Source organism: Cervus canadensis, chromosome 14 (assembly GCF_019320065.1).
Source record: "Cervus canadensis isolate Bull #8, Minnesota chromosome 14, ASM1932006v1, whole genome shotgun sequence".
In the NCBI taxonomy this organism is placed as follows: Eukaryota; Metazoa; Chordata; class Mammalia; order Artiodactyla; family Cervidae; genus Cervus; species Cervus canadensis.
Window position 1 is genome coordinate 41407358 of NC_057399.1, and position 13162 is coordinate 41420519.

Sequence of the window (13162 nt, forward strand, 5' to 3'; positions counted from 1 at the left end):
CAATAGCCTGGGGTAAAACATAATGAAAAAGAATATTAAAAAGAATACATAACTGCGTCACTCTGATATACAGCAGAAACTAACACATTGTAAATTAACTATACTTCAATAAAAATAATTTTCGAAAAGCATGGTTTTATTATGCAAGGACATGCACTGTGCTGAAAGAATAAAATGCATGTTGATATTATTAGACAAGCATTCGTCACAGAAAAGCAGTGGTCAGAAAATTTTTTAATTAAAATGGAATATCTTCTGTGGCAAAATTTCTTCACAAAAATAAAAAATGAAAACAGGTCTGTAGCCAAACTAAGTTTTAAAGGAGTTCATTTGTTATCCAAGCAAGGAAAACTGTTTACCAATGGTGAGTTACTCAAATAGTATTTAATCAAGCATTTGTTCTTAATGTTTGATCATTAGTTTTCAGTTATTGGATGTAGTGTTTTGATACTATCACTTGTATTTTTCATTTAACACAATCAAATGCATATCACTGTTACATTTTTATGCTCCCTATTTTTATGTGTATGTATGCCTTCTCTTTTGTTAGGTTCATTATAAACATACCAGACAATCTGTGGAAAACTCATGTGACAAGTTTGTGTCTCCCTGAACAATTCTCAGCAACTTTCAGTAAACATAAACTTATTTTAAAATTTAAAAATACATTTTCTAAAAATTATCAAAACTTTATCTTTGAGAACTGCCACAGGTTTGGCCAAAATGTACCCTTTGTTACGTTACAGGATAAACTTTTAAACAATTCACCTAGAAGACATTCACTTCATGACATTTAAGTTACTCTCCATCTCGACTTCAGGAAGAAGTAATTTTCCTTTGCCACATAAACATGTGAAATTATGCCAGTGGGGAAAGTAGGCTCTGGGCCCTTTAAACTATATTTTTAAAAGAAATTAGACTATGTGAAGTCCACTGATTTCACAGATTGGTTGTTTGCAAGCATGCCAATTCAATTGGAGCAATTTCCTTTAGCCCATTAGAGAAAAGTTATAGAGAAGCCCAGTGTAATCTTCTGAATTTATGGTATCATCTGAGAAGGGATATTCTGTGACTATGAAAAGTTATAGTAGTTTGAGGCTAAAAGGAGTGGGGGCAAATGGTATGATTACGCTTTCCTTCATGAATCAATTCCAGATGTTGCCATTAGATTCTCTGAGTGTTGAAGGATAAAAAATATTGGTGCTAGAGAGACCTTAGAGATAATCTAGTGGAAACTTCTCCTTTTACAGAGGAGGAAACTGAGGCCTGGAAAGACTGTGGGTGCAAGTCATCCAGTCAGGTAGGAACAGAGATGAGTTTAGAACCTAGATCTCCCGTCTAACTCAATAACAGTCCAGTGATTTGGTTCCCATAGATAAGAGTAATTAGAAAGTAGCCAGACAGCTTTGAGATAAATATCTCTTTTTATCCCTCTACAACCAGCACATAATATTAATACTTCTTTCTCAAAGCCTGTATTATATAGACGCCTGAATAACAGAAAGTGTGGGAGGCACATTAGTAGGATAACTGGAAAAGATCTAAGGTCTTTGATGAGTACATACCCAGAAATAGACTGTTGAATTATACTGTAATTTGTTTCTTCTTAAATATGAGATAACCTCTAAATTTTCACTTGTAGTAAATGTCTCTAATCAAAGAAAGAGTATCAAGTACATGTGACATAGACCTGCCACTTACTGAAATTGTTTCAAAAACAAAAATATCACCTAAACCACCATACCATTCTTAACATTTCAGATTAAATGATTTTTCCTTCTCTCTTCTAGAATTGTTGCTGTTGTTTAGTCACTTAGTCGTGTGTCCAACTCTTTGTGACCCCATGGACAGCAGCACACCAGGCTTCCCTGTCCTTCACCATCTCCCGGAGCCTGCTCAAACTCATGTCCATTGAGTCGGTGGTGCTGTGCAATTGACTCTTCTAGAATACTAATACGATATCTTGTTTCAATGTTTATTTGGGGAATTTGAGATGGCTCTTTTAGAATGGCCACTTTACAAGTGGTCATCCCATATTCCTCCCTCCCAGAAGGACTGGAGTCCAACAGTTAATATAAGTCCCCACAGCACAGAGGCACAATGTGCAGTACATGAAAAACAATGGTGGGTTCTCCACTCTGGCAGGAGGAACACACGTGAGGGCTGAGGACCATGGAGGAGAGAAAAGAGGAGGCAAAGATCTCAACCTGCAGGGCTGCTTGTTTCCATTCAGTTACTAATTACCAACGGATCCCGAGAGAGAAGTTCTAAACCGCACATTCAATCTGAAAAATTCTATTCTCAACTTCTTTCTTACATCCAAAGAAATAACTTATTAAAGTATTAATTCAAAAAGCAAATATAGGGACAGCTCAATCTAAAGGCATATTTTACAATCTAGTTTGCCAAAAGGAAAGTGATTCTGAACTCCAAGCTTCAATTTCCTTACCTATTAAATGCTGAAAGTAATAATCTAGATAGTTTTAGCTTGCACTCAGTCAAAATAGTGCATGTGGAAGAGCTATTGGGCAACAAGTGAATTGTTATGGATTTGTCGTATTGTTGTTAACGGTAGTCTCTCAAGTGTAATCACAAAGTACCTGCTTTAAAACAACGGTGCTCAGAAACATTTCCTTAGTAATGTTAATAGTTAGACTCTTCATTTCTGAACATAACATAGCAGAGAGACAGCATAAGGCAAGTGCCACAACCATTTGATAGAACAAGTGATACACATGTACACATTTTTAAGCATTCAGAATGCCCAAGAAGAGATCTATGAATATCTGAATACCAGTCTTTTTAAAAGTGCAGGAAACTAATAGTTCATAAATTGGTATTAATCTAGAATGATCCTATTACCTCAAAGAAACCAAATCTTTAAAGCTTATGTGACATCAAGCACAAGGGGGTTTAATAATAATACGCAAGTACATGTACCTCTGAGGAATGTTGAATGGGATTACACAGGAAGTACCATGGAGATTAACTGAATGAAAATGTGTGTTTGCAGCAGGATTTCTAAAACAGAATTGCCTCATTTTGAACAAGTGTCTTATTAATCTGCCCCACACCCATGTATCTGAATTGAAAGCAAATATGACTGAAAGAAAACAGTATCCCTAAATAGAGCCCAGACAAAGAACTCTTAGATCAGAAACATAATTTTAGTGAACAAGGAAAATGGTCTCCATTTTGCAGAGTGTGTTAGAGAGAAGCTGTATCAGTCAGGACAAGCAAGGTTGTTCTGTGGTAACAAACAGCCCACAAAAATTTCAATGTCTTGAGTCAAAGGTTTATTTCTTATTTTTGCAGTTTTCTACAGATCTGAAGGTCTCTCCTGGTCAGCCAAGCTCCATTTGCTAGCTCAGGATCCCACTCCACTTCAATCTTTTGGCTTCCCCAATCAACACATGCCCCCATGGTTGCTGTAACAAAAGAGCAAGCTGACAGATGTACAGACACAATCTAGGTGGTACAGTAGTAAAACAATCTGCCTGCTAATGCAGGAGACATGAGAGACATGGGTTTCCTGGGGCGGGAAGATCCCCTGAAGAAGGAAATGGCAACCCACTTCACGATTCTTACCTGGAAAATTCCATGGACAGAGGACCCTGCCGGGCTACAGTCCATGGGGTCGCGAAGACTTGAACACAACTGAGCACACAGTCCTTGGTCCTTGGCATTTCATTGACATGTGGGTTTTCCACTCACTCCTAACTGGCCAGGATTTATCACACTGCCCCATGCAAATACACGGGGGTGAGCAGGGAAGTACACTTTCCCCATGTACTACTGCATATCACTAAGTCTCTGCCAAAGAGGCTCACTTTCTGTAGAAAATTATTGAAAATGACTATACATAAAATGTATACCTAAAATGTAAGCCTTGAGCAAATACAGAAATAAAAATTACAACTTTTTAATAAGGGTCAGAACATTCCAACACAGACAATATGGAAGAGACACACAGATGTTAAGGGTAATCATTCAAACTAGAGAAAGCACCAGAAATGATCTGTAGAATCAGCTGTATATCTTATTCATTGGGTGGTACTAGAACATGTTCAACAACTTTTACCTGAGGGACATTGCAGAGCACAGATTCTATCTTCTCTAAATGTATCCTTTTATTGGCTTCCTAAAGTGCAAACTTAAAAGACTATCTAGATGGCTGGACTGTTACAATAACCAAGGTGCTAATATCAAGAACCAAGATAGAGTACAGACAGCCCTTACAGCATGGTACCTATTTCATGCCATCAATCCAGCCCTTAAAATTTCAAAATGAATCATACCTGAGTGGGAAATGTGCCACCAGAAACATTTGTAAGCACTGGCCAAGGGAAGTTGTGTCTGATAAATTTTATTTCCTTTAGGATGTCCTCTGAAATAGGTGGCACTGTCGTTTGTATCCTGAATACTATGGAGACTTTCCCTTCCTCAGTCTGTCTCCCGAGGCCACACACCAGCAAAAGCTTAAGGCAGGTCAAGTCTATGACGCATCTTCCAAATGAATAAAGCACCAACTTGTCTTTATCTGTTAGGAAGAAGTGGTGACAAGTTGTACAGTCGTCAAAGGCCACCTAGATCTCATGCCCACATGCAGTCATTTTAGGACCTAGCAATGCCACTCTCATTTACTCTTGCTGCTTTTTCTGATAATCAAAAGAGTTTTTACTCAAACTAAGTTAATTAGGACCCAAAGAGTATAGTTTTGGAAAACATGGTATCAGGATCTCTAATCTAGGGAAAGAAACTCCCAAAGCCCCTTTGAATAAAGGGCCTCTGGAGGGAGAGTTTACTGGGAAAGCATGTCTTTTCTTTTTTTTTTACATAGTACAAATTTATGAGAACACCCAAAATCAGACTCAAGCAAATTAAATCAACCAGGAATGTATGCTTCAGGTAGAGTGGAGGGATGGGGCACGGAAGCATGCTATGTTCTGCTGAAAAGATCTCAGAAAGGGAAGCACAGACTCAGCAATTTTTTTTTTTAACAGAAAGAGCATTGTCTTCATTGTCCAAATCTGAAATCTTAAAACTTCCCTTGCATCCTAGAGTAATGTATTTATGCAAATATGTGCCCTTTTGCACTCAGCTTTGTTACCTCTAAGAAAAATGTAACGTAAACATTGTTTTGGGAAAAGGCATTAAGGTATTTTCAGAGGTCTCACAGATAGTTGGTGGAATGTGCTCTGTGACTTATGTAAAGAGGATCAGCAGCACAATTTATAGATTAAATTCCTCTTTGTATCCTAGGATTATATTGAACTTCATTAGTTGTTGGTTAAGGGCCTCCCTATTGGCTCAGATGGTAAAGAACCACCTGCAGTGCAGGAGACCTGGGTTTGATCCCTGGGTTGGGAAGATCCCCCAGAGAAGAGAATGGCAACCCACTCCAGTATTCTTGCCTGGAGAATCCCCATGGACAGAGAAGCCTGGCAGGCTACGGTCCATGGGGTTGCAAAGAGTTGGACATGACTGAGCGACTAATCACAGCACAGCACAAAAAAGAATTGTCCAGAAATCAGCAGGCAGGATGTAGTTGAGCATTTGCTGATTCTTCTGTAACTAAATGTTTGTTTGAGGTAGTTGACCAATGTGAACTGGAGTTGGATTAATCTCTGACCTGAATGTTCCTCTCAGCAGACAGGGGCCTGGAGTATTCTTAAATGTCCTCATACACAAAATAGTGGTTCTCAATAGGAGTGTGATTGGACCATCTGCTAACATTATTCCAAATACACAGAGCAAAATAAAAATCAAAGGAACTGCAGACTATCAGATTAAATATTTCTTCCATGAAAGATATTAATTGCTAAGAGTCCTCTAAGATAAACAGGAGAGATCATTGAAACCATTAAGAAGTTGGGACCTTTTTATACAGCAATGTATCCACATTTTGCCTGCATGCGTTTGCTAAGTCACTTCAGTTGTGTCCGACTCTTGGCAACCCCGTGGACTATAGCCCGCCAGTCTCCTCTGTCCATGGGACTCTCTGGCCAAGAATACTGGAGTGGGTTGCCATGCCCTCCTCCAGAGGATTTTCTCAATCCAGGGACTAAACCAGCATTTCTTATGTATCCTGCATTGGCTGGCAGGTTCTTTACCACTGGGGTCACCTTTAGGCATATCAGTTACCTCTGCGGTTGCAAAGAGTCGGACACGACTGAGTGACTTCACTTTTACTGCTTTAAAACCTGAAGTGATTTTTATCATTTTTTTACTTCCTCTCATTTCCCATACTTCTAGTGTCCAATTTCTGTTGTTTCTGTTCTTTTTCTAGGTTACTGTTTATGACTTTCTTATTCCTTTTTGCAACTGCTGTTCTCTTGGTTGTCTCATCTTAGTTTCATATTTAAATGAATGCAGTGTTTATCACCAGTTTTTACTACAGTCTGTCTATTCCTAAATTCTTTATTTTGACTGAACTTGTTTGGAGTAATTTTTCATCAGTTACTTTTTTCAGGGAAGACTTATGGGTGCCATGTCTGTTGCGTTTGTTCCTATTTCAGGATGTTTGGATTAATCTTTATATCTGAAGAACAGTGTCTAGTTTGTTAAGATTCTTTCCCTTTGAATTTGATAGACATCTATCCATTGTTTTTAAAGTACCTGTTACATATAACATCAAATTTCTCTTGATGAACATTATGCCCTTTTGAGGAAATTTTCTTTTATTATATTTATAAATACTTTTCCTTTTCCATTTCTCAACTTTAGAAACAGAGAGAGTCCTTTTGCTGAATCATTTAAGATATCTTTATATCTTCATCTCTGCTTTGTCTCAATCTCCATATCTTTTTTCTCTGAATTCCCTGAAAATACCTCAAGCCTTCTTCTATAAGCAGTCAATTTAATTTCTTGTTCAGGTGCTTCTTAACAACACATGATGGAATTATTTTAACTTATTATTTCATAAAAGCAATAGAAAGGATTAATTGATAAGGGTTGATGCTTAAGTATGAACCATATCTGGTTAACTAATATAAATGAAAGTCTCATTATGTAAGGTTAATTTACAGCAGAAAATTCACTTAAAGTGAATACATTTAAAACAAGGACTTGACTGAAATTTAAAACTATGAAGGCAAGTTTGTCTCAGTTTAGATTATAATCTGTTAATTTTTAAAACAAAGAAAAGGATCAAGTGTTTGAATTTAAGGCCATCATTTTTTGACACAATTGTATCACTGCTCATTATAATATCTCCTTCCCTTCACATGTGACTTTAATGAAATGATCATAAAGAGAGTCATTTCTCAGGGCTTCCTTAACCTTTTGACATGTAAGTCATTGTCTTCCAACATACCTGTCATATGACCTTCCTTGGTGATTTTCTATTCTTCAAATGTTAACTGATTTAAAACTACGAGATACGCAAATGCTGTGGTTAAAGTGATTTTCCAACAGCATTTTTATGAAATCTCACACCATTTACAAAGTTTTAAATTTAACCTTGTAATCAGGTTATATTGTATCTCACATTTTACTGCTGGATGCTGTAAGAGACTGACCAATTCAGACATCAACATGAAGCATTCTATCTTCAAATAGCGTTTGGATGGAGGCAGTTTTTACATGTGTTGAGTTCTGTTAATGTTTCCATTTCCATTTTCCTGCCTACTTTACAATTCCAAATATAATAATTGTAATTAATAAATTTGTATATTAATAAATAATAAATTTATTATTCAGACCCTAATAGTAACGAAGACTATTCAAAACATGCTACTTCAATAGGGGTTTTGCAGTAGAGGAGAGAGATGGAGCTTAATGTACAACAAGGACAAATGGAGATTTATAGCCAAGGATCAGGGTGGGGTCAATGGATGACAGATTATTAAGAGGCTAAGGGGGTTATTGTAAGACCAACTCAGAAGGATACTTGCTGAAGGCAGTTCAGCGTGATCAGATACCAAGTGTGGGAGGTTTTTGAACAACTGGCTCAGCAGGAGTCTTGCAAAATAAAATTGGACTAAGCAGATCAAGGACAGAGCCCAAGGTCAAGTCAAAAGAAGACTCAGAGGAACCTGACTCAAGTTTGGTCAAGGACAGTGTTTGTCCCAGCACTGTCTGAGCCTCTCTCCTCTTTTCCATCTTATTAGATGGGCTTTGCCCTCGAGTGCCTTTGTCCGTGTCAGTGTCTCATACTAGATTCATCCTTTCTTAAAATAAGGGCTTTTAACCAATTTCAAATTTCTCAGCCTCTCCAATGACAACTTCTGTGGCTTCCTCTATTTGCTAGCTTACCAATCCACATGGCTCTGGATCCTCCAAAGGTATCACTTCTTCCAGGGTAAAGGCATTCTCTTTTTCTCTCTGCAAAAAGATCTCTTTCCTCATGCTGCTGTGGACTTTGGAGTTTTACAAGCCTCTATGGATTTAGGTGGGAAAAGATAACTTCCAGCTGATGGCTACCAGGAAGACACCCCCATTCCTGAGAATTCTTTTCCCTGCGGTTGTTTCCTGACTGCCTCCCTCTATCAGATATCCCCCGGAAGCAGCTGGACTCAACTCTCCTCTGCTTACTGCCTCCAGCAGGATTTCCTTTTTAACTCTTTCTTGTCTAAATATGTGTGGTTGGCTCCAGACTACCTGTAATGGGCTAAAATGGTGAGATCACATAAACCTAGCTTACACATAATTCCACTATCTGCAAATGGATGCAAAATAGGCCTATTATAAATGACTTCTCTATGCAGAAAGTGTATATATCATGGCCAGGATAGTATAGCACAAGTTGCTCTTTCAATCTATTATTTCCATTTTCAGAGCATATTCAGTTGTTGTATGTGTATGATATATATATACACATACACACACACATTCCTTACGTCTCAAGGAATAAGAAGATAACAGATAGATGAAGTCTTTGTATACATTAACACATGGATTCAAACTTGAGTTTTCTCACTTGCTACCTTTGTGAATATGAGAAAGGGTTATTTGACTATTTTTTGCCTCAATTACCGTATCTCCCCATAGGGTGACAATGCCTCTTTACCTCTGGGAGGATAAGGGAGCATAGATGTACAGGGCTTAGCATGGACCTTGGCAATGAGTAGACTCCTGATAACTGGCAATTATTCTGAAGATTAACTTATAATGTTACCAAACAAAAACCATTTTCTATAAAGGTAAAAGCCTTAAAAATATGGCTTGAATTCCCATAATCCAAGAGTACAAAGGGATCCTCAGCTCTGTTCCAGGTCGGGCTGTTTTGAAGACAGGCTGGAGAACAGTGTAGTAATATCTCACCAAACCTCTACCAATGGTGACACAGTCTAACAACCTGGAACAACGATGGCTTCTTGAACCTTGGATCTTTGGGGACTTCAGGGTTTCCCCCCAATCTACTCCTTCTCTTTGGCCTGTGAGCAAATACTTAAAAGAGATGAACATCTCACCTTAAGAGCCTTATGACAACCAGCTAACAAATAACCCAATGAATCTTCAGTCAGCACCCAGCACCCCCTCTGACTTGAAAAATGTGCAAACAGAAAACAGAAAAAGGATTTTCCCCCCAAGAATTCCTGTTTGATATACTACCTTGACCTGCACCCAGCAGTTCAAATCACAAAAATAAGAATCTTTTATGGTTACTGGGAAAACTCATAGTTTATCATATTTTGTCGGCTGGAGAGGAAGAAAAGACTTGGCCAGGTTCCTGAGGGAGAGACAGCCTGTCATATTTGCTGAGATTTATTTATGAAAAAGCACTCAGGATGATCCTTTGAGCAACATGCTCCCCTCCTGCTTGGAGCACCATTCGTGCAAGGCGAGGAGGAGAGCCTTCCAAACCGTCCAGAGCTGAAGGTAAAGAAAGAGAGGACCAAAATAAACAGGGGAGCACTCTCAACTGCCATCATTTAATCCTCTTGATTATTTAAACTTCTGCAGAATAGCGATTGCATATTTGAAAGTAATACATCTGTTCCTTTCCCTCCCCACCCCCATGTGGTTTTCTAATCCCGAGGTAATTACGTTTTGACAAAAATTTATTGGGACATCTGTTTTTTCCCTTAGATCTGCAGGTCACTGTGCAATTCTAACAGCAGCCCAGCAGAGAGCTGTGCTGGAGAAACTGAACACAATGGCCGGGGGATCCAGGGCGCGTGCTGGGCATGGGGTTTCAGTTACAGACAGAAAGGGCAGCCCCCTGGTGTCACCAGCCCATGCTTTCTTGCGTGCCCCCTTGCCTGGTACTCTGCACAGGGTTCTGGCCTGGGAGGTTGAGGGTATCAATGGGGAGGGAAAGACGGAGGGCTGGCTGGTAGCAGGCTGGCAGTGTGCATGAAGAGTCATGCATTTGCTAAGTTGGCATCCAATATAAAAATAATTCATGGAGGGAAGAGGATGGGATGCAATGCACAGGCCATATGTTTGGAACCCCTGCCCATAATGGCTGGCTGTGGTAACCAGCGTCTGGTGCCACCAACTAGATTAAATTATGGTACCCTGTGGAGGCACAGAAATCAGAAAGATTTCACAAACTTTTGGCGTTTGCTAAAACATGGAGTATCCTAGGAACTTTACCCATACTTAAAACCTCTTTTATAATTTTTTAACAACTTCACTTTGGTTTACTCTTTTCAATGGATAAACCACCAAAGTATGCTAACTCCTATTTTTTTTTTAACAAATCTCAGCTCCTAAAGGAAATCCTTATATCAGAGTTCCACGGGGAACGCCTTTTCTCTGTGTTTTTATGCCTTGGAGCCTTCATAAGGAAGTTTATTTTCCTGGTGTCCAACCCAATATCTTGACCTAATGTTTGAAAAAGAGTCTGAGTGCTTCAGTGCCAAATGAAACCATGGAACATTCTGAGGTGTTTCTGCCATTAAGAACTTAATTAGGAATTTTAATAACTAAAGTCCCATTTCCCCTTCCTCTGGTCTATTGATTAAAAAATGGATTTATAACCAAGATATTTCTCTTTCAGATAGACTCCAAACTACAATCCACACCTTTCTTTTCCCTGAAAAGTATCAAACTAGCTTTATGATTCCACATAAATATCCACTTTCCCAAGCCAAATTTTAAAAAACTAAAATGCCTCTGGGTACAATAGAGCATCTCTTTCATGAATGGATGAAAGGCATGCTATTTCCTAAATTTTTGGATGAAGAAAAAGGGGAACAAATCCCCAGTTTTTGGATGAAAACACTGAGAGGTAGAGATGAGGGACTAAAGGTCATTCAAAAATATTTTGATATTTTGATACCAAAAATATTTGATATTTTGATACCAAAAAATATTTGATACCAAGCTGGACATGGAGCTCCAAGCTCTGGAGCTCAGTTCTAGGCTCCATTCTTTGGATTATCAAAGTACCAAAAGATTAAAAAAAAAAAAACATTTACTGGCTTCATAAGAATCCTGGTATCCCATGAGATACCAGGTTATCTGTGGCAAGAAAACAAATGTTTCTCTAGAATGAGTTTAGAAGTACCAGCTTAAAGAAGTTTAAGCCGGCCATTTAAGGCTGGGAGTCTTCAATTTTTTTATGGAATTATGGTGCTTAAGAGAATGAAAAACCATGGAGTATATCTTAACTCAGACTGCTGTAAGAAAATACTATAGAATGAGTGGTTTAAACAACAGAAATTTCCTTCTCCTAGCTCTGGATGCTACAAGTTTGAGATCAGGGTATCAGCATAGTTAAGTTCAGGGGAGGGCTCTCTTCCTGGCTTGAAGATGGTTGCTGTGTCCTCATATGGGGAAGGGAAGGCTCTGCTGTCTATTTCTATTCTTATAAAAGTACTAATCCCATCATGGGGGTGAGGCTTCAGGGGGTGCCTCCTCATGACCTCATCTCACTGTATCTCATTACCTCCTAATAACATCTCACCAGGTTTAGGGCTTCAACAAATGGATTTTCGGGGGCCACAGACCTTCAGTCCACACCAGGTTGCTGTTCAAACATTTTGGCTGCAAAATTATGAGTGTTATTTGGACTGACCCTCAGTTTTAAACTTGATGCAGTAGGAATATCCATGGTACACAACACACAGAGAGTACTCAATTATTTTAGAAAAGAATCCGTTCACTTTTTTCACACTCTGTTTTTGTGCCAATATCTAGAACATGAATACTGGTGGCAATACAAACCACAGTTGAAAATTTATAGAGGACCAAGTGTGTGTGCATGAGGGTGGGGAGAAATGATGGTGAGTGTGTTCAATATAGTTAGGGGAAAGGCAATCAACATACTGAGGGCTGTCGAGAAACAAACCCTGAAGCACACCAGTGAGCACACACTCTAATTTGGGAACTAGGAGTGTTACATGCAGTTCATTCAGGTGCTACCCTGGGTTGTGTATGTGTGTGTGTGCGTGTTGGACACAGGTGAGACTGTGTAAGGGGACCCAATCTTCTGTTCTTTATCTGAACAAAAGCTGTTAAGATTTCAGGATTAAACTCCCTAGAAACCACTGTTCTACTTTTTTCTTATTTCACTGCCCCTATCTCACCTGATTTTTTTTTATACTTTCTTTCCCTCATCCTAATTTTCTCCCATATTTTTAATAGTCTACTTGTGTTACTGCATTGGAATTGCATAGTTTATTCATCAGTATGCACACTAAGCCTATTTTGCTGTAGCTCTGTGTTTGTTTTGGGGTTTTCTTGCTTTGTTTCTCCTCCAAAGCCTAGAAATGAAGTTCAATATACAGAACAAGAAGAAACTTCCAGGATAACAAATCTCTACTTCTTTGGGCGAGAGTTTATAGAAATACTTAAGAGAATGGACTAGGACTTCTGGTAAGATGACAAATCTCTATTAATGTTGGTCTCCAGAAGCCATGATATTCCTCATGCTCCCAACATGAAATGCTCCCCACTCTCTGGCTCTTCCCCTCAGAACCCTGACCATTCTCTAAGAAACAACTTCAGTACCTCTCCGCTAAGTCCTCGCCAGGACCTCATTGGGAAACAGCCTCTCCCTCTTTAGCACTCATAAAACCTTTTTATCTACCTCTCTGCCCCTCAGCTTCATCTTCCCTAAGATGAGAAGAAGAGGACCACTGCATGTGATAAAACTTTTACATGACAGTCTTATGCTGGGTCTGTACTTCCTGGGTCCTCAAAACACAGAATGGTATCAGGAGTGTGGTAGGTATTTCATAAGTGACCACTGAACTGACTTAATAGAACC